Source organism: Jaculus jaculus, chromosome 10 (assembly GCF_020740685.1).
Source record: "Jaculus jaculus isolate mJacJac1 chromosome 10, mJacJac1.mat.Y.cur, whole genome shotgun sequence".
In the NCBI taxonomy this organism is placed as follows: Eukaryota; Metazoa; Chordata; class Mammalia; order Rodentia; family Dipodidae; genus Jaculus; species Jaculus jaculus.
In genome coordinates, this window is record NC_059111.1 from 4,291,871 (window position 1) to 4,315,724 (window position 23,854).

Below are 23,854 nucleotides of genomic sequence, written 5' to 3' on the forward strand. Positions count from 1 at the left end.
CATTGCATTCAATACCTCACACTGGCTCACAAAATCTACACAAGGCCTGCATAACATTGGAGGGGAGAGGAATGACAGGGTCAGAATAGAAGAGGGAATGAATGAAGAGATGGGGGATAGTAAAGAGGATGGTGGGAAGGGATTATAATCAGGTACATTGTGTATTTGAGGTTGTCAAAAGCATAGAAGAGAGGGGCTGTGATGATGGTTCAATGGTTAAAGGCACTTGCCTGCAAAGCCTGCTGGCCTAAATTCAGTTCCCAAATAGTCCGTGTAAACCAGATATTAAAAGTGGTGCGGTTGGGCATGGTGGCGCACCCTTTAATCCCAGAGGTAGGAGGATCGCTGTGAGTTCAAGCCACCCTGAGACTACATAGTGAATTCCAGGTCAGCCTGAGCTTGAGTAAGTCCCTACCTCATAAAAACCAAAATGTAGTGCATACTACAGTGTTTGTTTGGAGCGGCAAGGGGCCCTGACATACAGACATGGTGGTACACACCTGCAATCCCAGTAATAGAAGTCAAGCTCAAGGCCAACACAGGCTTCAAAGTCAGTCAGTCACCTTGGACCTTCACATATGCTAAGTCCCAGTCTCATAAGGCCAAGAACAGAGACACAAACTAAAACCAGGTTGCTTTATTTGAATCAAAAATTTATGGGGGGGGGGGCTGGAGAGATGGCTTAGTGGTAAAGGTATTTGTCTGCAATGCAAGAGGATCCCGGTTTGACTCTCCAGGACCCACATAAGCCAGATGCAGAAGGGGGATACATGCATCTGGAGTTTGTTTACAGTGGCTGGAGGACCTAGCGTGCCCACTCTTTCTTTCTCCCTCCCTCTCCCTCTGCTTCTTTCTCCCTCTCAAATTAATAAATAAATGTTAAAGAGAATTTATCTGAATTTCCAATTACACATAACAATATAAATTTTACAACATAAGGTTTTTGAAAATAAATTTTACCAGAAACTATAATATATCAATGTATTATAAACTGGTCATATTCCCATCAATTTATCCTCTTTTGTTTCTTTGCCAGACCCCATTACACTAAGTTGGAATAATAAGATTTGTAAATATGTTGTATTAAGCATCAGGAAACTACAAAGAGGCTAGGGGACAAAAATAAGCTTTTAAGCCAGGCATGGTGGAGCCCACCTTTAATCCCAGCACTGGGGAGGCAGAGGCAGGAGGGGACTGCTGTGAGTTGGAGCCCAGCCTGAGACTACACAGTGAATTTCAGGTCAGCCAGAGCTAGAGTGAGACCCTACCTGGAAAAACAAATAAACAAACAACTTTTTAAAAACACTATACCCGGGTATGGTGGTGTATTCCTTTAATCCTGGCACTTGGGAAGCAGAAGGAGGAGATTGCTGAGAGTTCAAGGCTACCCTAAGACTACATAGTGAATTCCAGCTTGGGCTAGAGTGAGAGCTTACCTTGAGAAGAAAAAAAAAAAAAAAAACACCACTGGGGCATAGCATCAGGTGTGCCCACCTCTTTCCCCCAGTGTGCCAAGTGGCCGTAGGAAGTAACACATCAGCTTGGAGCGAAACCAGTGTCTGGCTCCAAGCAGCAGCTGCTGAGGTCTCTTGGCCGGTGTTGCTTCCACCAGTCCACAATCATGAGGAATCATTGAGGACCTCTTTTAGGGCCTTTTTGGCAAAAAAGAAAAGCACATCCTCATAGTGGGCCTGAATGCCGCAGGGAAGATGACAATTCTGTACAAGCCAAAGCTGGATAAATTGTGACCACGTTCCCGCTGCAGTTTTTAACATGGAGGCCAGGACAAGATCAGACCAAATTTTCTTGCCTCTGCAAATCAATGCTGGTTCTCAAACAGCCAGAAAAAGAAACTCTCTGCCGCTTTTGAGCCAGGTATAAATTCCATGCTCATGTTTATTATAGTGTCTCTACTCTTGGCTAGAGTGAAGGTACTTGCCTGCAAAGCCAAAGGATCCAGGTTCAACACCCCAGGACACACGTAAGCCAGATGCACAAGGTGGCACATATGTCTGGAGTTCATGTATAGCAGCTGAAGGCCCTGGTATGTCTATTCTCTCTCCCTCTATCTACCTCTCTCAAATAAATAAGTAAATAAAGTTCCTTAAGTATTTAAAAAAAACAAACAAACTTCAAACTCCACATGCTTGGGCTGCAGGTCACTGAGAAATCAAACTAGAGTTGAGCTGGATGCCTCCTCCCTGTTGACTAGCTAACATGATGCCAGAAAGAGCTATGTAGCATGTGGCCTTTGGGGGTAGAGAAGTCAGTGATGGCCTTCATCAGCAGTGGACCCTGCAAGCCTTATAGCTAGCCAGCCAGACTAAATGTACCAAATGCTGTGATGGTGACACATCTGTTATGGGAGAAATCAATTGCTCTGATTGGACTGGAGGTCGATCACTAGTCACACCCCAGGAGAGAATCCATGCATGGTACTGAAAACGTACATAGCCTATGGCTGGGGAGGTCATAAACCCTAGGAAGGAAACTACTATAGTTGTCTGGCTAAAAGCAAATATTATACTTCCAAACTGCCCTTTGAACATTTGTTTCTGCCCCATATATTAATACTACTCTCACTTTGTGTTAGAAAAGCTTCTCTTTTCAGATGGTGGTGACCCTGACGTGAGCTCACCATAGTGCTGAGAACTGACAGTGGAGAGTTGAACACTAAGAGAGAGATCTCTATCACCCTCCAAGGTTCAACACCCACTGGAGAAGAGGTAGCAGAAAGAATATAAGAGCCAAAGGAAGGGAAGGACAGCTTACAATAATGTCTTCCACACAAAGTGGCCTTGATACTCATGACCTCAGGTGGCTGACACTCCCTACAAGACCTACATAATAGAAAGGCAAAAATGATGACATCAAAATAGAAGAAAAATTTAATGGAAAGAAGATAGCCTCAGTGGGAGACAAATTCAGAGGGGGTAAATGAGGATGGTAGGAGGGGATTATGACCATGGTATATTTCTATACTTACAGATGTTGTTAATCCTTTTTCTTTTTTAATCCTTCAAATTTAATCGAGGGGCTGGAGAGATGACTCAACAGTTAAAGGTTCTGGCCTGCAAAGCCTGCCGGCTTGGTTCAATTCCCCAGCACCTATATAAAGCCACTTCAAAAGTGGCTACATGCACCTATGATCCCAATGTGCCAGCACACTGTGCTATGGTGTGCACAGACACATAACATACACACTCTACATACACATGCAGTACATAAATTAATAAAATTAAAAAATATACATGCAATCTATTCTTTTTGCATTATAAATAATAATTCATAGTTTATTAATATTTATCTTATGAACCTAACTTTATACTTTTTGAAAGTAGAAGTCAGTGGAAATGTACATCTAAGTTTTTTTTTGTTTTTTGTTTTTTTGGTTTTTTGAGGTAGGATCTCAGTGTAGCTCAGGCTTGGAATTCACTATGTCATCTCAGGGTGGCCTCAAACTCATGGGGATCCTCCTACCTCTGTCTCTTGAGTGCTGGGATTAAAGGCGTGCACCACCATGCACAGCTTATACATACAATTTTTAAAGAAATTTCATTAAGTCCTTAGCACTAGACATAATAAAATTTTAATGATTAACTATGGATTATGTAAATTCTTCCCATCATTAAAATTTGTTGTAGTCACTTTCAGGCACCTTAATAAGCGTAATGTCCTTAAGTTTCATAAAAATGGGATTTGTTTTTATTTATTTATTTTGAGGTAGGGTCTCGTTCTAGCCCAGACTGACCTGAAATTCACTATGTAGTCTCAGGGTAGCCTCAACTTCATGGTGATCCTCCTACCTATGATTCTGACTCATAAAATGGGATTTCTTGTGTGTGTGTGTGTGTGTGTGTGTGTGTGTGTGTGTTATCATCTGGCTTACATGGGTCCTGGGGAATCGAACCTGGGTCCTCTGGTGTTACAGGCAAATTCCTTAAATGCTAAGCCATCTCTCCAGCTTATAAAATGGTATTTCTAATGCCAGCTTTTTCTAACTTTCTATAAAAACACAACAAGTATGCTTAAAAATTTCACTTTTATTCACTGGTAGATGTTACTTAATGTAGTATTACTTCGTTACCTTTTATGTACTACATAAAATACACTATAGATAGGCATGCTATACACTATATACATTCAGTCCTCACTCTGGTAAGTGAATGACTAAGCAAGTTCACAAACCATAACTACAAAGTCTGCACATAAGGAATAACAGACAAGAAGTCATACTCTATCTAATACCATGACTGTCCATCAGATCACCTTAGAGTCTAGATATTAGGCTCTCAATTCAACCCAGCTCAAAAATCTACAGTTGTATTACTTTAATCATTTATTAATCATGAATAGTAAAACCTGAAAAATAAATGCCAAGTTCAAACCTGATTCAACCGTTTATTAACCATGTGACCTTTGACAAGTTAGCCTCAGTGCTTTGCTTGACAAATATGGGTTTGTATTTATTTCATAAAATCATAATAAAGATTAAATAGCACCTGTAAAGAACACAGCTCAATATCAAGCACACAGAAAGCATTCCATAAATATTAACCATGTTTAATTCTCTGTTAAGTCCTATTTTAAAGCATTCTAGGAGCTGATCCCAGTTCTATCATCACATTAGGATTTACAAGATATCAGCTGAGGACTCAGAAATCACTTTGTATTGTTGCTCTGCTTTTTGCTGAAGACCAAGTGCAGAAGTCACTTTGTTATAAAAATTCTTCACTACCATACAATTACTAATGATAAATTTTAGCTTTCTGTCTCTTCTAAATGTAGTTGTCAAATTTATCTTGCCACATTTTCATCATTAAAAAAAAAAACAACAAAAAACCTAGGGCTAGAGAGATGGCTTAGCTGTTAAGGCACTTGCCTACAGAGCCAAAGGACCTCGGTTTGATTCCCCAGGACCCATGTAAGGCAGACACACAAGGTGGAACATGAGTTTGGAGTTTGTTTGCAGCAGCTAGAGGCCCTGGCATGCACAGTCTCTCTTTCTAGCTCTCTCTCTCAAATAAATAAAAATAAAAATTTCAACATATTTTATTTATTGAGAGAGAAACAGAGAAAGAAAGAGAATGGGCACACCAGGGCTTCTAGGCATTGCAAACAAACTCAGACACATATGCCACCTTATGATCTGGCTTATGTGGAGAGTGGGGAATTGAACCTGGGTCCTTAGGCTTCATAGGTAAGCACCTGAACCACTAAGCTTTCACTCCAGCCTCAATTTTCATCATCATTTTTTTTTTTTAGGTTTTTCAAGGTAGGGTCTCACTCCCGCCCAGGCTGACCTGGAATTCACTATGTAGTCTCAGGGTGGCCTCAAACTCACAGCAATCCTCCTACCTCTGCCTCCACGCCCAACTCCTCAATTGCCTTTAATCCCAGCACTCAGGTGGCTGAGGTAGGCCATGAGTTTGAGGCCATCCTGTGCTACTGGGTGAGTTCCAGGTCAGTTGGGGGAATCTTTACTTGTTTTTGAGTAAACTAGAAAATTTCATTTCTAATGTTGAACTTCAACAACTACTTCCATTTATTACATTCTATTAAAAGTTAGGCTGGATTAGCAGTTATGGTGCTTGCCTGCAAAGTTTGATGACCCAGGTTCAATTCCCCAGATCCCAAGTAAGCCAGATGCATATGGTGGCACATGTGTCTGGAGTTCATTTGCTGTGGCTAAAGGCCCCGATACGCCTACTCTCTCTTTCTCATAAATATTTAAAAAATAAAAAATCGGGCTAGAGAGATGGCTTAGTGGTTAAGCGCTTGCCTATGAAGCCTAAGGACCCTGGTTGGAGGCTCAATTCCCCAGGGCCCACGTTAGGCAGATGCACAAAGGTGAGGCAAGTGCAAGGTCACACTTGACAACTAGGTAGCACAGGTGTCTAGAGTTTGAGTGCAGTGTCTGAGGCACTGGTGTGCCAATTCTCTAACCCCCCCTTTAAAATAAAAGAAAATAAAAAAGTTATCATTACCTTACATCAATTAAATGCATACATTATTTCATCTAATCCTTAAACAACCTTTAGGTGGTGGTGCAGTCAGGTGCACACTGCTGGCAGAAAACACTCAACCAAGAGCAGCTTGTGGGGAAAAAAGGTTTATTTTGGCTTACAGACTCTAGGAAGAGCTCCACCATGGCAGGGAGACCAATGACGTGAGTAGAGGGTGGACATTACCTCCTGGCAACATCAGATGGACAACATCAGCAGGTTACACACTGGTGAGAGGAAGCTGGCTAACACTCATAAGCCCATCCTAACAATACACTGCCTCTAGGTGGCTTTAATTCCCAAATTACCAACAGCTGGGGACATGACAGTCTAAACACCTGGGTTTACAGGGCACACCTGACTCAAACCACCACAAGGGTTATATGCTACTGTCATCCCACTTAACAGTTGTGGAAAATGAGTTACACAGGCAAGTACCTTCTCCAAAGTAATACAATTAAGTGGTGGGGCAAAAGTTTAAGCCCAATCACTTCAAAGGCCAAAGACTTTAGAGCACAGCACATCCACCAGGAACAGAAGTCACAAAGGCAGAGAGGCAGATTCATCTCAATGTAAGAATAAAGCAATATCAGGGCTGGAGAGATGGCTTAGCAGTTAAGCGCTTGCCTGTAAAGCCTAAGGACCCCGGTTCGAGGCCTGATTCCCCAGGACCCAAGTTAGCCAGATGCACACTTCTGGAATTCGTCTGCAGTGGCTGGAAGGAAGCCCTGGCGCACCCATTCTTTCTATTTCTCTCTCTCTCTCTGCCTCATTCTCTGTCTGTTGCTCTCAAATAAATAAATAAAAATAAACCAAAAAATTAAAAAAAAAGAATAAAGCAGTATCAGTTAAGGGTTACCAACTTAAACAAATGAAAATGTCAATCATGTAAGAGAAAATGGTCAATTGCAAGATTGCCTCAAAGACCCCTCTAACCTTAATACTACAAATATTTCCAGTGGTTGAGGCACATGCCTGCAAAACCTAATGACCATAGTTCAACACCCCAGTTCCAACATAAAGCTAGATGCTCAAATGGTACATGTATCTGGAGTTCATTTGCAGTAACTGTAGGCACTAGAACGCCTTATTCTGTCTATCTCTACTTGCAACTAAAAAAAAAAAAAGTTTCAAAGGGGAAAGCGTGGGGGGGGGTATTACCATGGGATATTTTTTATAAACATGAAAAATGTTAATAAAAATTGTGAAAAGATTAAAAAAAAAATGCCAGGCATGGTGGCATATGTCTTTAATCCCAGCACTCAGGAGGCAGAGGAAGGAGGATTGTCATGAGTTGGAGGCCACCTTGAGACTACATAGAGAATTCCAGGTCAGTCTGGGCTACAGTGAAACCCTACCTTGAAAACAAAACAAAACAAAAAAACTATTATGGGCAGGAGAGATGGCTTAGTGGTTAAGGTTTATTTGCAAAGCCTCAGGACCTAGGTTTGATTCCCCAGGACCCACATAAGCCAGATGAACAAGGTGGCACATGTGTCTGGAGTTTGTCTGTGGTGGCTGGATGCCCTGGCACACCTGTTCTCTCCCTCTCTCTACTTCCTTCTCTCTCTCTCAAATAAATAAAAATGAAACATTTAAAAAATCCAATTTTGAAGGTTGGAGAGATGGCTTAGCAGTTAAGACACTTGCCTGTGAAACCTAAGGACCCAGGTTTGATTCTTCAGGTCCCACATAAGCCAGATACACAAAGTGGCGCATGCATCTGGAGTTTGTTTGCAGTGGTTAGAGGCCTTGGTACGCCCATTCTCTCTCTCTCCCACCCTCTGTCTCTAATAAGTAAATAAAAATAAATAAATAAAATCCAATTTTGATCTAGAACCTTTCAAGTACAATAAAATGAGGTAGTTGGACTGAAGTTCAACTCAAAACAAGCAAGTTACTATTTAAAAAGTAATGGTCAGTAAGCCTGAATAAGCAACCCAAGTTTCATTTTCATACAGCTGCTTCATCAGAGCCCCTAGAGACCCATCAGAGGAAAAGGGTTAATGCTCTGTTAAACACTGCTAGGAATATTAACTTCCGAGGTCTTATGGTAAGCACTATTTGGCAGTAAGAGGCTAGGTCCCTTGAATGACAGCTGACAGACCTTTCCCTTAAGCTTCCTTCTGTACCATCAGCCAAGCACCCCTTCTTTGGTAATAAACAGGACTGCCTGCAGGGCAGGCAACTGTTTTGAATGCTCCAGACTCATTCAGAAAAAAAAAAAAAAAATTCCACTCCAGTTGCCCCGAAGCCCAGAAAGCAAGCCACACCTACTTCAGAAGGCCTCTCCAGTCCTGACTGCGTCTGTTTTGGCTGAAGTACCTTGCTCCAAGAACTCACTGAGTGTGCTTCAGAGAGCCCTGCTTACCTCAGTAGCTATTCTCACTCATGATGGGAGGAGACCCCACCCCAGTGACTCAATAAAAACCTATCATTGGGGTTGGAGAGATGGTTTCACGGTTAAGGTGTCTGCCTGCGAAGCCTAATTACACAGGTTCGATTTCCCAGTACCTATGTAAGCCAGCTGCACAAGATAGTGCATGCATCTGGAGTTCATCCACAGTGTCTGGAGGCCCTGGAATGCCTTTTCTCTCCCTCCCTCCCTCCCTCCCTCCCTCCCTCCCTCCCTCCCTCCCTCTCTCATAGTGAATAAAATGTTTTAAAAGAGCTGGAGAGATGGCTTAGTGGTTAAGTGCTTGCCTGTAAAGCCTAAGGACCCTGGTTTGAGGTTTGACTCCCCAGGACCCACGTTGGCCAGATACACAAGGGGGCACAGGCATCTGGAATTCGTTTGCAGTGGCTGGAAGCCCTGGAGTGCCCATTCTCTCTCTTTCTCTATTTGCCTCTTTTTGTCTGTCACTTTCAAACAAATAAATAAAAATAAACAACAAAAACTATTTTTCAAAATGTTTAAAAATATTTTTTGTTTTTGTTTTTCGAGGTAGGGTCTCACTCTAGCCCAGGCTGACCTGAAATTCACCATGTAGTCTCAGGGTGGCCTCGAACTCACTGTGATCCTCTTACCTCTGCCTCCCAAGTGCTGGGATTAAAGGCGTGTACCATCACTCCTGGTTTACAATGTTTTAAATTTTTTTAATTTAAATTTTTTTTAAAACCTATCATTGATCTGGAAAAACGGCTCACTGGTTAAGACACCTGCCTACAAAGCCTAAGGACCCAGATTCAATTTCCCAGTACCAACATAAAGCCAGATGCACAAAGTAGTGCATGCATCTAGAGTTCATTTGCAGGGGCTGGAGTCCATGATGTGCCCATTCTCACTGTCTCAATTTCTGGACTACCTCCCCGCCCACTCCCTTGGCTTGCAAATAAATAAATCAATAAAAAAATTAAAAATAGCTTGGTGTGGTGGCGCACACCTTTAATCCCAACACTTGGGAGGCAAAGGTAGGTGTAGGTGGATCACTGTGAGTTCGAGACCACCCTGAGATTACATAGTGAATTCCAGGTCAGCTTGGGCTAGAGTGAGACCCTACCCTGAAAAGGCAAAAAAAAAAAAAAAAAAAAAAAAATCACTGAGGAAGCAGGAGACACATTTCCTTCAGTGGTAGTCACTGGTAACCTGGCCATGCTCCAGTAAATACACCCCTCTAATTTACTGGAACATGAGGTAGTGGTGAAAACATGGAAGTGAACTACATGGAAAGTGTGTTTTGATTCAGGTGTCCCCCATAAACTTAGGTGTTCTGAATGCTAGGTTCCCAGCTGATGGAGATCTGGGAATTAATGCCTCTGGGTGGCTGTGTATTGTTGCAGGTGGGCTTATGGGTATTATAGCCAGGTTCCCTTTGCCAGTGTTTGGCACACTCTTCCTGTTGCTATTATCTACCTGATGTTGGCCAGGGGGTAATGTCTACTCTCTCCTCATGCCATCATTTTCCCTTCCATCACAGAGCTTCCCCTCAAGTCTGCAAGCCAAAATAAACCTTTTTTGCCCACAAGCTGCTCTTGGTCAGGTGATTTGGGAGGGGGGAAGGCAATGGGGAGAATATGATCAAAATACATGATACAATTGTTTTGAGGTAAACCCAACAAACTGACCTTTTTTATGAGTGCGCGCATGAGACAGAGAGACAGGATTAGCACACCAGGGCCTCCAGCCACCCGTAATCGAACTCCAGACATGTGTGCCACCTTGTGTGCATGTGCAACCTTTTGCATGCATCACCTTGTGCATCTGGCTTATATGTGGGTTATGGGGAGTCAAACACAGGTCCTGAAGCTTCACAGGCAAGCGCCTTAACTGTTAAACCACCTCTCCAGCCCTATAAAACATTTTTTTGAAGAAAAAAAAATGCCTACCACTGGGGCGATGTGAAGCTTGTGACTAGTACATATCTAACTTGTGACTGATGAAATGGAACCATGCCCATGAAAGACTGATGAAATTACAATCTAAGCACAAGCATGCCACACCCTTTTTTTAGTGACATAAGCAGGCTACTTTTCAGTCCTGTCAGGTTAGTCTGGGAGTTTCTCCCATGCTTTGCTAAAACTACGCTCCAAAATGTTTTAGCATGAGGTCTGATGAAGGTTTCTCCGGAATAGACTTGTAGCTACTTTATCAGAAGAGCAGGCAGAGCTGGTAACACTAAAAATACACACATTCAGGGCTGGAGAGATGGCTTAGCAGTTAAGGCACTGGCCTGCAAAACCAAAGGAACTTGGTTCGATTCCCCAGGACCCATGTAAGCCAGCTGCACAAAGTGGTGCATGCATGTGGAGTCAATATGCAGTGGCTGGAGGCCCTGGAGTGTCCAATCTCTCTCTCTCTGTCTCTTTCCCTCTCTCAAATAAATAAAATAAAATAAATAATTAAAGCCACACACACATTCTAAGCTTCTAGATCCAGGCACCCTAGGTGGCAGCAGCTAGAAGACAGCTGGAGAGGGGCTCCTGAGGCTACATGCCCCCCAAGATTCCCAGGGCTTAAGTTCCCAGTTCTCTGTTCCAGGAACTGGCCAAGTAGAGGCTGAGGAGACCTTAAAAGACTGAAGAAGCTCTAGGAAATTGAGTGCCAGGAGGGGTGGGGAAGGAGAGGGCCGGGTAGACAGAGCCTTAAAACAAAACCCAAAACTTAAGAGCTGCAACCCAAGCTACCAGGCTCAGAACCATTGGCTTTAAGATTCTAGAACTTGAGACCCTACCTCGAAAAACCAAAAAAAAAAAAAAAAAAAAAAAAAAAAGATTCTAGAACTTGCTCTGACCGAAGCACTGAGAATTAACTGCCTCTAGTTTTCAGGGCCTAGAGTTACAAGCCCCTACATTTGAAATTCTGGCCCATAAGCTCAGGGCTGTCAGCACTCAGGAAGCTACCCTGCCCCCGCTTGTGATTTCCATCTGAATACAGCAAAAGGACACTCAGCCATTTGTGAAGAATACAAAATGTGCTTCACACTGATTCAGAGCACACATCTCAAATGTCCTCCATTCCACCACAATATATATATATATTTTATATTAAAAAAAAAAAACTTGGGCTGGAGAGATGGCTTAGCAGTTAAGCGCTTGCCTGTGAAGCCTAAGGACCCCGGTTCGAGGCTCGGTTCCCCAGGTCCCACGTTAGCCAGATGCACAAGGGGGCGCATGCGTCTGGAGTTCGTTTGCAGAGGCTGGAAGCCCTGGCGCGCCCATTCTCTCTCTCTCCCTCTATCTGTCTTTCTCTCTGTGTCTGTCGCTCTCAAATAAATAAATAAATAAAAATTAAAAAAAAACTTTACCAGCACTTTTGTTACTGTATAAAATATATTAATCTACAGAAAAGCTCTGCTTCAGACCACTGAAACCCACAGAGCAACCTAAATCAGCAGGGTCACTAAAAGCTCCATTACAAAAAGCCCTTTCTTCTTCCCAACAGGATACAGGAAATCTCTCTCTGTATCAGCTCTTCATTGGCCAAAACCCTGCAAACTTGCCACAACCCATTTGCTCTATTCTTCCTAGTCATTTTGTTAATCAAAAGTGAGCATGCTCTTGGGTAGGAGCGCTCTGCTTGCAAATAAATCTATAAGTATTAAAAATAAAAAGGGGAAGCCGGGTGTGGTGGCGCACGCCTTTAATCCCAGCACTCGGGAGGCAGAGGTAGGAGGATTGCCATGAGTTCAAGGCCACCCTGAGATGACAGAGTTAATTCCAGGTCAGCCTGGACCAGAGTGAGACCCTACCTCGAAAAACCAAAAAAAATAAATAAATAAATAAAAAATAAAAATAAAAAGGGGGGGCTGGAGAAACGAGCTTACTTATGAAGCCTGATAGCCCAGGTTTGATTTCCCAGTACCCATGTAAAGTCAGGTGTACAAAGTGGTGCATGTATCTGGAGCTTGTTTTCGGTTTTCAGTGGCAAGAAGCCCTCTGTATGCCCATTCCCTTCCTCCCTCCCTCCCTTCCTCTGCTTGCAAATAAAAAAGAAAAAAAGAAAGAATGAACAAACTATGAGGAACAGTGGCTCCACTACTTTGCTCCTACTGCAGAGAACTCTAATACTACCCACCTAAAGGCCATCCAAACCCTAATGCCAATTGCCCTTTCATGTTCGTCTGTCTTATCTTACAGCTATTGACTACTGTACCAAGTTCTCTACTTACTGGCTTCTTTTAAGCTATTTCTAAATTCTCAGTATCTTTTCCCACCTTAAATCATGTAGAGACATGTTTTCCATAAAGCTCAAGAAAATGAATTCCATAGCTTCATTAAAAAGTTTAAACCGGGAGTGGTGGCCTATGCCTTTAATCCCAGCATTCGGGAGGCAGAGGTGAGTTCAAGGCCACCCTGAGATTACATAGTGAATTCCAGGTCAGCCTGTGAAGCCTAGGGATCCAGGTTCAATTCCCCAGTACCCATGTAAGCCAGATGCACAAAGTGGTGCATGCATCTGGAGTTCATTTACACAGGCTACAGGCCCTGGCATGTCCAATCTCTCTGTGTCAGGCATGGTAGCGCATACTTTAATCCCAGAATTTGGGAGGCAGACTGTTCAGGCCACCCTGAGATTACACAGATAATTGGATAATTCAAGGTCAACCTGGGCTAGAGCAAGACTCTACTCTACCTTGAACACCACCCCAAAAAAAGGAGGGGAGTATTGGCATATGCTACAACATAAACTCTTGAAATCATTCCAAGTGAGTCAGATTATATTGTATAATTCTGTCTACCTCAAGTATTCAGAACAAATAAATCCAGAGATGAAAAGCAGATTAGAGGCACAAGAAGATGGGGTTGAGAAAGAATGGGGAGAGATTGCTTAATATGAAGCAAGTTTCCTTTGAAGACTTGCAAGTATTTTGGAATCAGGTAGTGTCAATGACTGCACATGAAGTCACTTACTGCCTCTGAACTGTACATTTTAAGAGGCTGAATTTTATGTCATGTGAATGTTACCATACTTACCAAAAGGCTTTAGTTTTGCATTTCTTTTTACATTAACTGACATCTTTCTGGAGTTTTGTTTTTCAGTCTCTTGCTTGCAATTCTACAGCTTTCCTTCAAAGTACTGGTTCGCTCCCCCCAGGCCCTTAGAAAGTCATACCTCAAGTATAGTGTTTTTACTTTTAACATTCAATTTAGGGCTAGGGAGATGGCTTGGTCACTTAAGCACTTCCTGTACAAACTTAAGTAGCTTTGTCAGGATTCCCAGAATTCACATAAAGCTAGACACTGTTGTGAACGCATATGTAATCCCAGCCTACCTATGGTGAGAAGGGAGGTGGAAATAGAATTTCCAGATGTTCACAGGCCAGATAGTTGGGTGAGCCCAGCAGTGAAAAATGAGACTCCCCTGCCACCACCACAAATCAGTAGACGATGAAGACTAACAGTCAATGTTTTCCTCTTGACCTCCAGACAGGCACAAAGGTTCATGCACACATCCACATGATTCACTTTACACTCAGTGTTTCAGCATTCATCTCTTTCTTTCACCCATTCAATACAGGTCATCCACTTATCAAGTCCGAAATTAACTTTCTACCATCCCAGCCTGAGGTGGGTTGTCATCTAGGTACTATGGCTTCCAGAGTGCAGGTGGGGACAGACAGGCCATATGGTCAAGGACCTGACACTCCCAAAGGTGGATTGTAACAGGGTGAGGTATCCTACACCTTTAATCCCAGCACTCTGGAGGCAGAGGTAGGAGGATTGCTGTGAGTTGGAGGCCACCCTGAGAATACACAGTGAATTCCAGGTCAGCTTGGGCTAGAGTGAGACCACATCTCGAACACCTCCCGCCCCCGCAAAAAAGGTGAATGATGATGCCACCGAACTGAGGATTAACTCTACACTGCCTGGCACAAGCAGAAGTGAACATGTAATCCTCTAATGAAAACATTGAGGCTTGGGCCAGAGAGGTGGTTTAGTGGTTAAGGCACTTGCCTGCAAAGCCAAAGGACCCAGGTTTGATTCCCCAGGACCAACATGACACCAGATGCACAATGTGGACATGCGTCTGGCATTAGTTTGCAGTGGCTAGAAGCCCTGGTACGCCCATTCTCTCTATCTGCTTCCCTCTCCCTCTCTCTCAAATAAATAAGTAAATAATAAATAGATAAAAAGACGGAGGCTGAGATGAGGGAAAACCAAGGCATTATACCTTATTTTTATAAGGTATAGACAATAAGATAAAGACAATTGCTGGGCGTGGTGGCACACACCTTTAATCCCAGCACTGGGGAAGCAGAGGTAAGGTGGACTGTAACAGGGTGTGGTATCCTACACCTTTAATCCCAGCACTCTGGAGGCAGAGGTAGGAGGATTGCTGTGAGTTTGAGGCTACCCTGAGACTACATAGTGAATTCCAAGAGAGCCTGAGCTACAGTGAAACCCTACCTCGAAAAAACAAAATAAATAAATAAATAAAGACAACTTCTGGCAGCATCCACTCTATTCCAATAAATGACATATTTTCCCCAAAATTCAAGTTCCTCATCTGTAAAAGATAAATGATAATAATACCACCACTCTCCAAGGAGTGCTTGATTTAAGAACGTAATACAACTATGAAGATACTTGATAATAAAAGAAGTGGCAGGGCTCAGAGCTGGATGGATGGCTCAGCAGATCAGGAGTTTGCCTGCAAAGCCAAAGGACCCTGGTTCTACTCCCCAGGACCTATGTGAGCCAGATGCCCAAGGGGGCACATCTGTCTGGAGTTCATTTGCACTGGCTGGAGGCCCTGGCGTGCCCATTCTCTCTCTCTCTCAAATAAATATATAAGTATTAAGATCAAGGGCTTAGCAGCCAAAAAAAGAAAGAAAAAAGTGGCAGGACTTCATGGCGCATGCTTTTAATCCCAGCGCTCAGGAGGCAGAGGTAGGGGAATCACCACGAGTTTGAGGCCACCCTGAGATTACACAGTGAATTCCAAGTCAGCCTGGACTAGAGTGAGACCCAACTTCAAAAATCAAAAAAAAAAAAAGTTTAAAAGTTTTTTGTGGGCTGGAGAGATGGCTTAGCGGTTAAGCGCTTGTCTGCGAAGCCTAAGGACCCCGGTTCAAGGCTTAATTCTCCAGGACCCATGTTAGCCAGATGCACAAGGAGGCGCACGCGTCTAGAGTTCGTTTGCAGTGGCTGGAAGCCCTGGCACACACCTTCTCTCTCTCTATCTGTCTCTTTCTCTCTCTGTCACTCTCAAACAAATAAATAAATGAACAAAAAAAAAGTTTTTTGTGTCCAACTTCTCAAATGAACACTGACAATGTAGTATCATGGAAGAGATGCCAAAATTGTGAGATCTATTACTTATTTTTCTCCATGGGATTAATAAAGCTATCTACATGTTGCATTCTGTTTATGAAGGCCTTTCTAGCAACAGTCAGTAATCTAGTACAGGTGACAATAAAATAATCTTATACCCTAAACAGGAAAAAGTGAATTCATGAGAAACAAGGCAGGAAACACAACAGAGGTTAGGATATACCTAAAACCCCTGACTTCTCCTTCCTATATCCTCCAGGCTTGGCTTCTCAGACTTGCCAGAGATAACAACTACACATGCAGATGCAAACACACACACACACACACACACACACACACACACACACAAAAACACAAGACAGAGGGGCGTTCCTCAACTAACAATCTTTTCTTTGATCTCTAGCTCTAGATAAAATACAATCAACTGGATATTCACTTCTTATACTAAAGAAATCCTAAAGCTAAAAAAAATGAGAGTGTGTTGTTGTTGGTTAACATCAAAGGACAGAATCTTTACTTGAGAAATTCTTTAAAATATGTAATAATTGGGCATGGTAGTGCACACCTTAAATCCCAGCACTGGAAAGGCAGAGGTAGGAAGATCACTGGGTGAATTTGAGGCCACCCTGAGACTACATAGTGAATTCCAGGTCAGCCTGGGCTAGAGTGAGACCCTACCTCAAAACAAAACAAACACACACAAGCAGTAAGAATTTAAAGTGACACCACCATTAAATATTAGTACATGCTTAAAGAAAATAACTGTGTTCTCAAAGTTACAAAACATAGAGGTGTGGTTTTATTTTTACATCACTACAAGTCTCACTCATATGTACTAATGGAGGCAGCTGGATTCTCTTATCAGCTTAGGCACTCAATCTGGCGCACCACATTGTTCTTCTGGAATGCAGAATACCCAGCTTCACAACACCAGGGTGGGTAATGGTGATCTTTAGTGTCAACTTGACTAGATTTAGAATTGCCTAGGAGATTAGGGAGGAACTTCTCTGGCTCTCTTTCCATACTGGAGTAACTGAGAGGAAGACTTTCTCTGCACTAAAAAGGGAAGACAGAAAATGGACAAAACAGAGGCATTCATTCCCCTTTCTGTTCTTGGCCTACCATGGAATGAAATGTTCTACTCTGTAGCTCCTAATTAGTCATGAAAGACTGAATCCACTGAACCTGCAACTAAAAAACAACAAAAAAAAACCCCACAACTTTCCTTTAAGTTGTTTTTGTCTGGTATTTAGTCACAGCTATATCCAAGTAACCAATAATCTAGCAGAGGGAAGACATGGCAGAGTAGTTCTCAGTGTCCTGACCATAAGGCATCTTGTGTCCTGTTACACTGGACACAAAGTCAAAGCCTTTGTTTTTGTAGAGGGCTAAACTACCACACTGGTGGGTAAACAATTCAAAGCAGTAGAGCAAAACTTTTAAATTGCTAAACATTAGAATGACAGGCAAATTCAAGCAATTCCCAGATGAATAAGGAACGTTCAAGTGGTAAATTTGACACGCACGGGCAAGCACACACACAATGTTTATTGAGTAATAATTATATGTAAAACTGTGTTTAGAAACAGTAAAATATATACCATCCCCAAAAACATTTTGTTCATCATGGTGTGTTAAACCAGAAATATTTGAAATACAAGTGACTAAAATAGCCAGGCATGGTGGTGCATGCCTTTAAACCCAGCACTGGGGGGGGGGGGGGGGGCAGAAGTAGGAGGATCACTGTGAGTTCGAGGCCACCCTGAGACTACATAGTGAATTCCAGGTCTGGGCTACAGTGAAACCCTACTGGGGGGGGGCGGGGGGGGGGAAGAAAAGAAAAAGTGTTTTATGGACACCAATAGTTTGCTGGTTTAGTAGTTAATTGGATAGAGTTCTGTGACTTCCTAACATGAATTGAACCTACCTGCCTTTCCTACTGTGAGAGCACTTTTTAAACTTTCTACATCTCTAAGAAATATAGGCAGTACTTAGTTTGGTTTGGGAGGTGATCTGTTCCAAAATATTTTTGTTACCAGTTTTTCCTTTTAAGCTTTATCTTTAGAGAACCTCCACGCCTGGCAGAACTTTATTCTTAAGCACTTCTATTCAAGACTAGGGTTGCATGACTTGCATTGTTTCTGCAAGATCTTCAAGCAAGAAGGGGAAACTTGCTTAGTGCCTCAAATAAAACTCTCAGCCAGGCGTGGTGGCACAGGCCTTTAATCCCAGCACTCGGAGGCAGAGGTAGGAGGATTACCTTGAATTCAAGGCCACCCGACACTACAGAGTGAATTCCAGGTCAGCCTGGACTACAGTGAAAGCCAACCTCAAAAAACCAAAAAGAAAAGGTGGGTGGGTGGGTGGAGACACAACTTAGAGGTTAAGGTACTTGCCTTCAATGCCTAAGGAACCCAGGTTCTATTCTCCAGAACCCACATAAACCAGATGCACATTGGGCGGGGTACATGCATGTGGAGTTCGTCTGCAGTGGCTTGAGGTCCTGGCATGCCCATTCTCTCTCTCACACACACATAAATAAAAAGTACTAAAAATGTATTTTAAAAAACTCTCGCTGGGCGTGGTGGCGCACGCCTTTAATCCCAGCACTCGGGAGGCAGAGGTAGGAGGATCGCCGTGAGTTCAAGGCCACCCTGAGACTACAGAGTTAATTCCAGGTCAGCCTGGACCCAAGTGAGACCCTACCTCAAAAAAACAAAAAACAAACAAACAAAAAAAAAAACCTCTCAATCACTACGTGGTCCTACAAAAGAATCTCTTGATAGAATACAAAAAGGGCCTTACTAGTTTTATTTTTCCTACATCTTGAAATATTTGCTATTTCCACAATCCTACATCACTAATTAATCCTAACTCACTGATCAATCCTAACTATTCTAAAAACAAAAACAAAAAAAAACAATTGGAGTCTACTGCATAAAAAGATGACACAAGAAGCCAGGTATGGTAGCCCAAGCCTTTAATCCCAGCAATGGGGAGGCAGAAGTAGGAGGATCGCCACAAGTTCGAGGCCACCCTGAGAATACAGAGTGAATTCCAGGTCAGCCTAGACTAGAGTGAACCCCTACCTGGGAAAAAAAAAAGAAAAAAAAAAAAAAAGATGACACAACACTGAATTCAACCTGGCTAATGAATCATCCTTCATATGGCTTCACACAAAATATCATATTGATTTTCAATAGGTAGAGGAGACTAACAACATCCTTATGTCATATAACAAAAACTTTTCTTTACCAGCATAGGTTCAGTACCTAGAACCCTATGAATTAAACTTTAGATTTAAAAAGACGGGGGGTGGGGGGGCTGGAGAGATGACTTAGTGGTTAAGCGCTTGCCTGTGAAGCCTAAGGACCCTTGTTTGAGGCTCGATTCCCCAGGACCCACATAACCCACATGCACAAGGGGGCACATGCATCTGGAGTTTGTTTGCAGTGGCTGGAGGCCCTGGTACACCCATTCATATTCTCTCTCTCTGTCTCTGTCTCTTTTTCTCTGTCACTCTCAAATTAATAAAAATAAACAAAAAAATTTTTTTAAGTAAGACAGGTTAGTAGGAGAAAGATACACAATCTTTACTCATATTTACATGCACAGGAATTCACAGAAAAGCGAAACACAGAAAAGTTTAGGCTTGGAGTTATATATGCCATTTTATAGTAAGAAGTGAGGATTTGAGCATGGGAAAAGAAAAAAATAAACCAACCCAGAAAGCTTGGCATGGTAGTACACTCTAGGATCAGGAGTCCAAACTCATCCTGGGCTACATAGTGCAACTGAGGCCAACCTGAACTACATATTACCTTATTTCCAAAAATAAAAAAATCAGCCACTTTTGAGTTATGACATATGATTTTTAAAGGTAATCTTGCACAAATACTTCTGAATCATCTGTTTGTCTCTTGGAAATGAATTTTTTAAGGCAGAATAATAAACTTGGAAAATTTGAAAAAAAGTCAGCCACTTTTTGAAGGGTCAAGGGCCTTCCCTGAAAACCAAAAAGGAACTAAAGAGTTAATGGCTATCCCCAAGGCTCAGGACAATAAAAGAAACAATTGAGGCATTCAGCCCCATTAAGTTTGACACCTTTCCTGATTGATGTACTCTCCTTAACCTAGATGGCCTTGAAGGACCAGAGACCATTTGAGTATCCTCCCTTAGACATACCTGACTAAAGAAGCCTATTCTGAACAAGGACGGAAACAGCTATAAATTTTCTTATCAGCTGTACCTGGTACAGTCTGGCTTTTTCTTAGGATTCTCCTTATATACTCGCACCCTAGCCTGGTTCAGTGCTTAAGCCTATATCCCACAGGAAAGCTGAGGTCCCTCGCTGTCAGTAGCCTCGTCAGTAGAGATCAAGCCTGGTGTTCTCTTTTGCTTTTCTCTTACACTTTCGACAAGTAAAACTCTAGACTGAAGAACTGGTATACCATGCTTCCCTGGAGAGAATGGAAATGCTGGGATTTTTTTTGGACCTCCAACATGAAACTATCTTAGCATTTTTCTGTTCTATGTTGTTTAAGGAATTTGGAATTGCTACACCTGTAAGAGGTACTCAGAGAGGTTTTACAAAGTGAGAAACACTGGGCCTTCTTTGAAAGCTCAGGGCTTTTGTAGCAGTAGCAAAGCACAATTAAGATTAAGCAGGGAGTGATGGTGAACGCCTTTATTCCCAGTGCTGGGAGGCAGAGGCAGGAGGTTCACTGTGAGCTTGAGGCCACCCTGAGACTACATAGTGAATTCCAGGTCAGCCCAAACTAGAGTATGACCCTACCTTGGAATAAAAAAAAAAGAAAGTAACTACGTGCTTGTATTTGGAAATTAAGTTTCAGGAGACTTCTCCTAACCGTGTGTATAACAACCTGCTGCACATAAATTCATACTAAGTACTAAAAACCTAAAAACATCCACAGATTACCTGCTAAATGCAACAGGAAACCTTTCAATGCAGAAAGCTTATCACCAACTTATTATCTAAGCGCTGGAGAGATTGCTTAGTGGTTAAGGTGTTTGCCTGCAAAGCCAAAGGACCTAAGTTCGATTCCCCAAGACCCACGTAAGCCAGATGCACAAGGCAGCGCATGCCTCTGGAGTTCATTTGGAGTGGCTGGAGGCCCTGGTGCACCCATTCTCTATCTCTCTGTCCACCTCTTTTCCTCTCTCAAACAAACAAACAAACAAACAAATAAATAAATAAAAACTATTATCTAAAAGTCCAAAACTCAGCTTGACGGTTAAGTGCTTGCCTGTGAAGCCTAAGGATCCCGGTTCAAAGCTCGATTCCCCAGAACCCACGTTAGCCAGATGTACAAGCGGCACAAGCAGATGCATGCTTCTGGAGTTTGTTTGTAGTGGCTAGAGGCCCTGGCGTGCCCATTCTCTCTCTCTTTCTCTCTTTGTCTGTTCTCTTAAATAAATAACTAACTAAATAAATATAAACAATAAAAAACCAAAACTAGGACTAATAGGTCAACCATACTGTCTATGTTGTATACCATGAAATGTACTTAAAGATTTATAAAATATTGTCAAAAATACTAAGCCTGAATCTGTATTAGATATCAGAGAATGGTCTTATCCTTCTTGGGTGTGATTATAGTGCTGTTTTGTAGTATACAGATACGTACTGATGACACATGTACACACACATGTATTACTTAGGGATGAACTATCATATCTGCAACATGCTTTCAAGTGTTCATAAATGTCAAGGATAGACAACGAAAATGCAACAAATAGTTTACAAATATTAAGACTAGGTGGTAGATATGAGTGTCCAAATGTACTATTTGAATTTCCAGTGTGTTTGGAAAAAATAACATGATTACTGGTAAGAAATGATCTCAAAACTGAAATTGTTAATTATGTTAGATATAATAAATATAAATAATCATGTTAAATAATTCTTAAAATAAATATGCTAAATAATAAATATAAATAATTATATTGAATTGGCCGGGCATGGCGGTACAAGCCTTTACTCCCAGCACTCAGGAGGCAGAGGTAAGAGGATCGCTAGCCTCCTACCTCAGGGCCACCCTGAGACTACATAGTGAATTCCATGTCAGCCGGGGGCGAACAAGACCCTACCTCAAGCCCCACCCCACCCCCAGAAGAAGAATCATGACCTGAGCACTGAACTGAAATCACAAAATACAAATTTCTGTAACTGGACCCGCCTCTTGGTAGCCAGGGGATGTCATTTATGTCATCTCTCTCCCCCTCCCTCTCTCTCGGAAAGCTGCTTCTTGAACCTTCAAAACAGCTCAGGAAACATAAGACATTTGAAAGGGGCCATGGGATGACATAAAATCAGGTGATGTCAACGAAAGACACAAATGCCAAGACGCTAAGACAAGGACCATCAAGAGCACAGTACTACAATCCAGTCCCTTCACAGCCTCACAAACCCATCCGCATAACGAGAGGTAGTACAGGGCTGGCCCGAAGCAGGATACCTTACACGTGTAAGTGCTGGAGGCCTTTGTACTTTCAAAGGGTGCACTTTCCCGCGTTTACTTTTATATTTAATGGCACTGAAAGACTTAAGTCAAACTGGGAAGATTCACAGACCACACCTGAAAATTTTTAAGTTGGCATTTTCCAAAACAGAACTAAATTTTCACATCAGGGGCTTGCAACAGCAAGTTCACTCTGCGTTGTCTCATCTCTAAGCCTAGTATTTCGTTAAAAAAAAATTTTTTTTTTTACTTATTTATTTTAGAGACAGAAAAAGGCAAAAGAAAGAATGGGCGCGCCAGGGCCTCCAGCTACTGAAAACAAACTCCATACGCATGCGCCACCTTGTGCATCTGGCTTACGTGGGTCCCAAGGAACAGAACCTGGGTCATTTGGCTTTGCAAGCAAGTGTCTTAACTGCTAAGCTATCTCTCCACCTCCTAGTATTTCTCTTATAAAGCGTTGAAAAAAACAAAACTTCGAAGTAAGTTGTGAGGTCCTTTCATCTGAGCTCAGAAGTGCGATCCTACTTTCTGGATGATATGAAAAGCTCAGTTAGGATACCACTGTGATATCCACCTGGCTAGTGCTCGGGACGGGGGAATGTGTGTGTGCACAATAACGGGACCAGAAAGGAGGATGCGGGGGCGGTGGACACCTCTGGTCACCGGGGCCCGGATGCCCTACGCAGGAGCGAGGCGCGGGCGGCCTCCGTGGCCGAAGGGTCCCCGGACGCGCGCACACCAGGTCGGCGGGGCCCCGCCGGGAGGGCGCAGGGGAACGAGCGCGGGAGGCGCGGAGACGACGCGGGCCGCGGCCTCCTCCGCCCGGGCCCCGCCGCGCAGCCCTGCCCGCCCCGGCGTCGGCGGCCGGCAGCAAGATGGCGGCGCAGTCCGGCGCGCAGCCGCTCCCCGCCAGCCCGCCGGGCCGACGACGACCCGCCCCGGGCCCGCCGACCCCCCAGGCCTGCATCCGCCCTCCCCCCCAGAGCGAGGCGGCGCGAGAGGGCCTGACGCCGGGCGCTTACCGGGAGCGCCGCGAATCTGCCTGACTGGAGCCTGGAGGAGGAGGAGGAGGAGGAGGAGGAGGAGGAGAAAGAGGAGGAGCGGGAGGAGCACAGACGCTGCGCGGCGGCGGCGGCTCCCATGGCGGAGCTGGCGGCCCGGCGCCGGGAGGGGGAGGGGGCGGGGGAGGGGCGCGCCTGGAGCGGGCCCGCGCGCGGCCTGCTGGGTAAGGGGGCCCCGCGCGCGCGCACGCACGCACGTACGCACGCACGCACGAGCGCTGCTTCCCGCGCTCCCGCTTTGCGGGCGTCGCGGAGGCGGGCGTCGCCATGTGCGCTGCGGCTCGACGGGGGGCCTTCGAGGGAAGGAAAGGCCTGCGGGGCGACGTCACTCCCCGGGCGAGCCACTTGGAGGGACGTCCCTGTGCCACACGGGTGCTCGCGGCCTAGTGTGAGGACGGGGGCGGGAAAACGTTCACCGCCGACCAGCGAACAGGTAAACCAGACTCGGAAAGGCAGCCGGCCGCTCCATAACAGGGGAATCCACCACAGGGGCTTCACCCGGGGCCCTCGGCCTCAGTGGGGGAGGGGTCTTGTCTATGAAGGGTCTCACTCTCCCCCTCCCACCCTTGCCCTGCCCTTCCCCTTCCAC

At 43.8% G+C, this 23,854-nt stretch overlaps 1 protein-coding gene across 5 annotated transcripts in view; it reads right to left on the reverse strand.

Annotated features, from left to right (window-relative positions):
• Positions 1–23,358, reverse strand: part of Znf280d (zinc finger protein 280D) — an 85,554-nt gene extending 62,196 nt beyond the window's left edge. For all 5 annotated transcript variants that reach the window (XM_045160176.1, XM_045160177.1, XM_045160179.1 and 2 more), the window contains exon 1: positions 23,227–23,358. The gene's annotated coding sequence lies outside the window, so the exon portion shown is untranslated. The remainder of the gene's footprint in view (positions 1–23,226) is intronic.
• Positions 23,359–23,854: the final 496 nt, after the last annotated feature.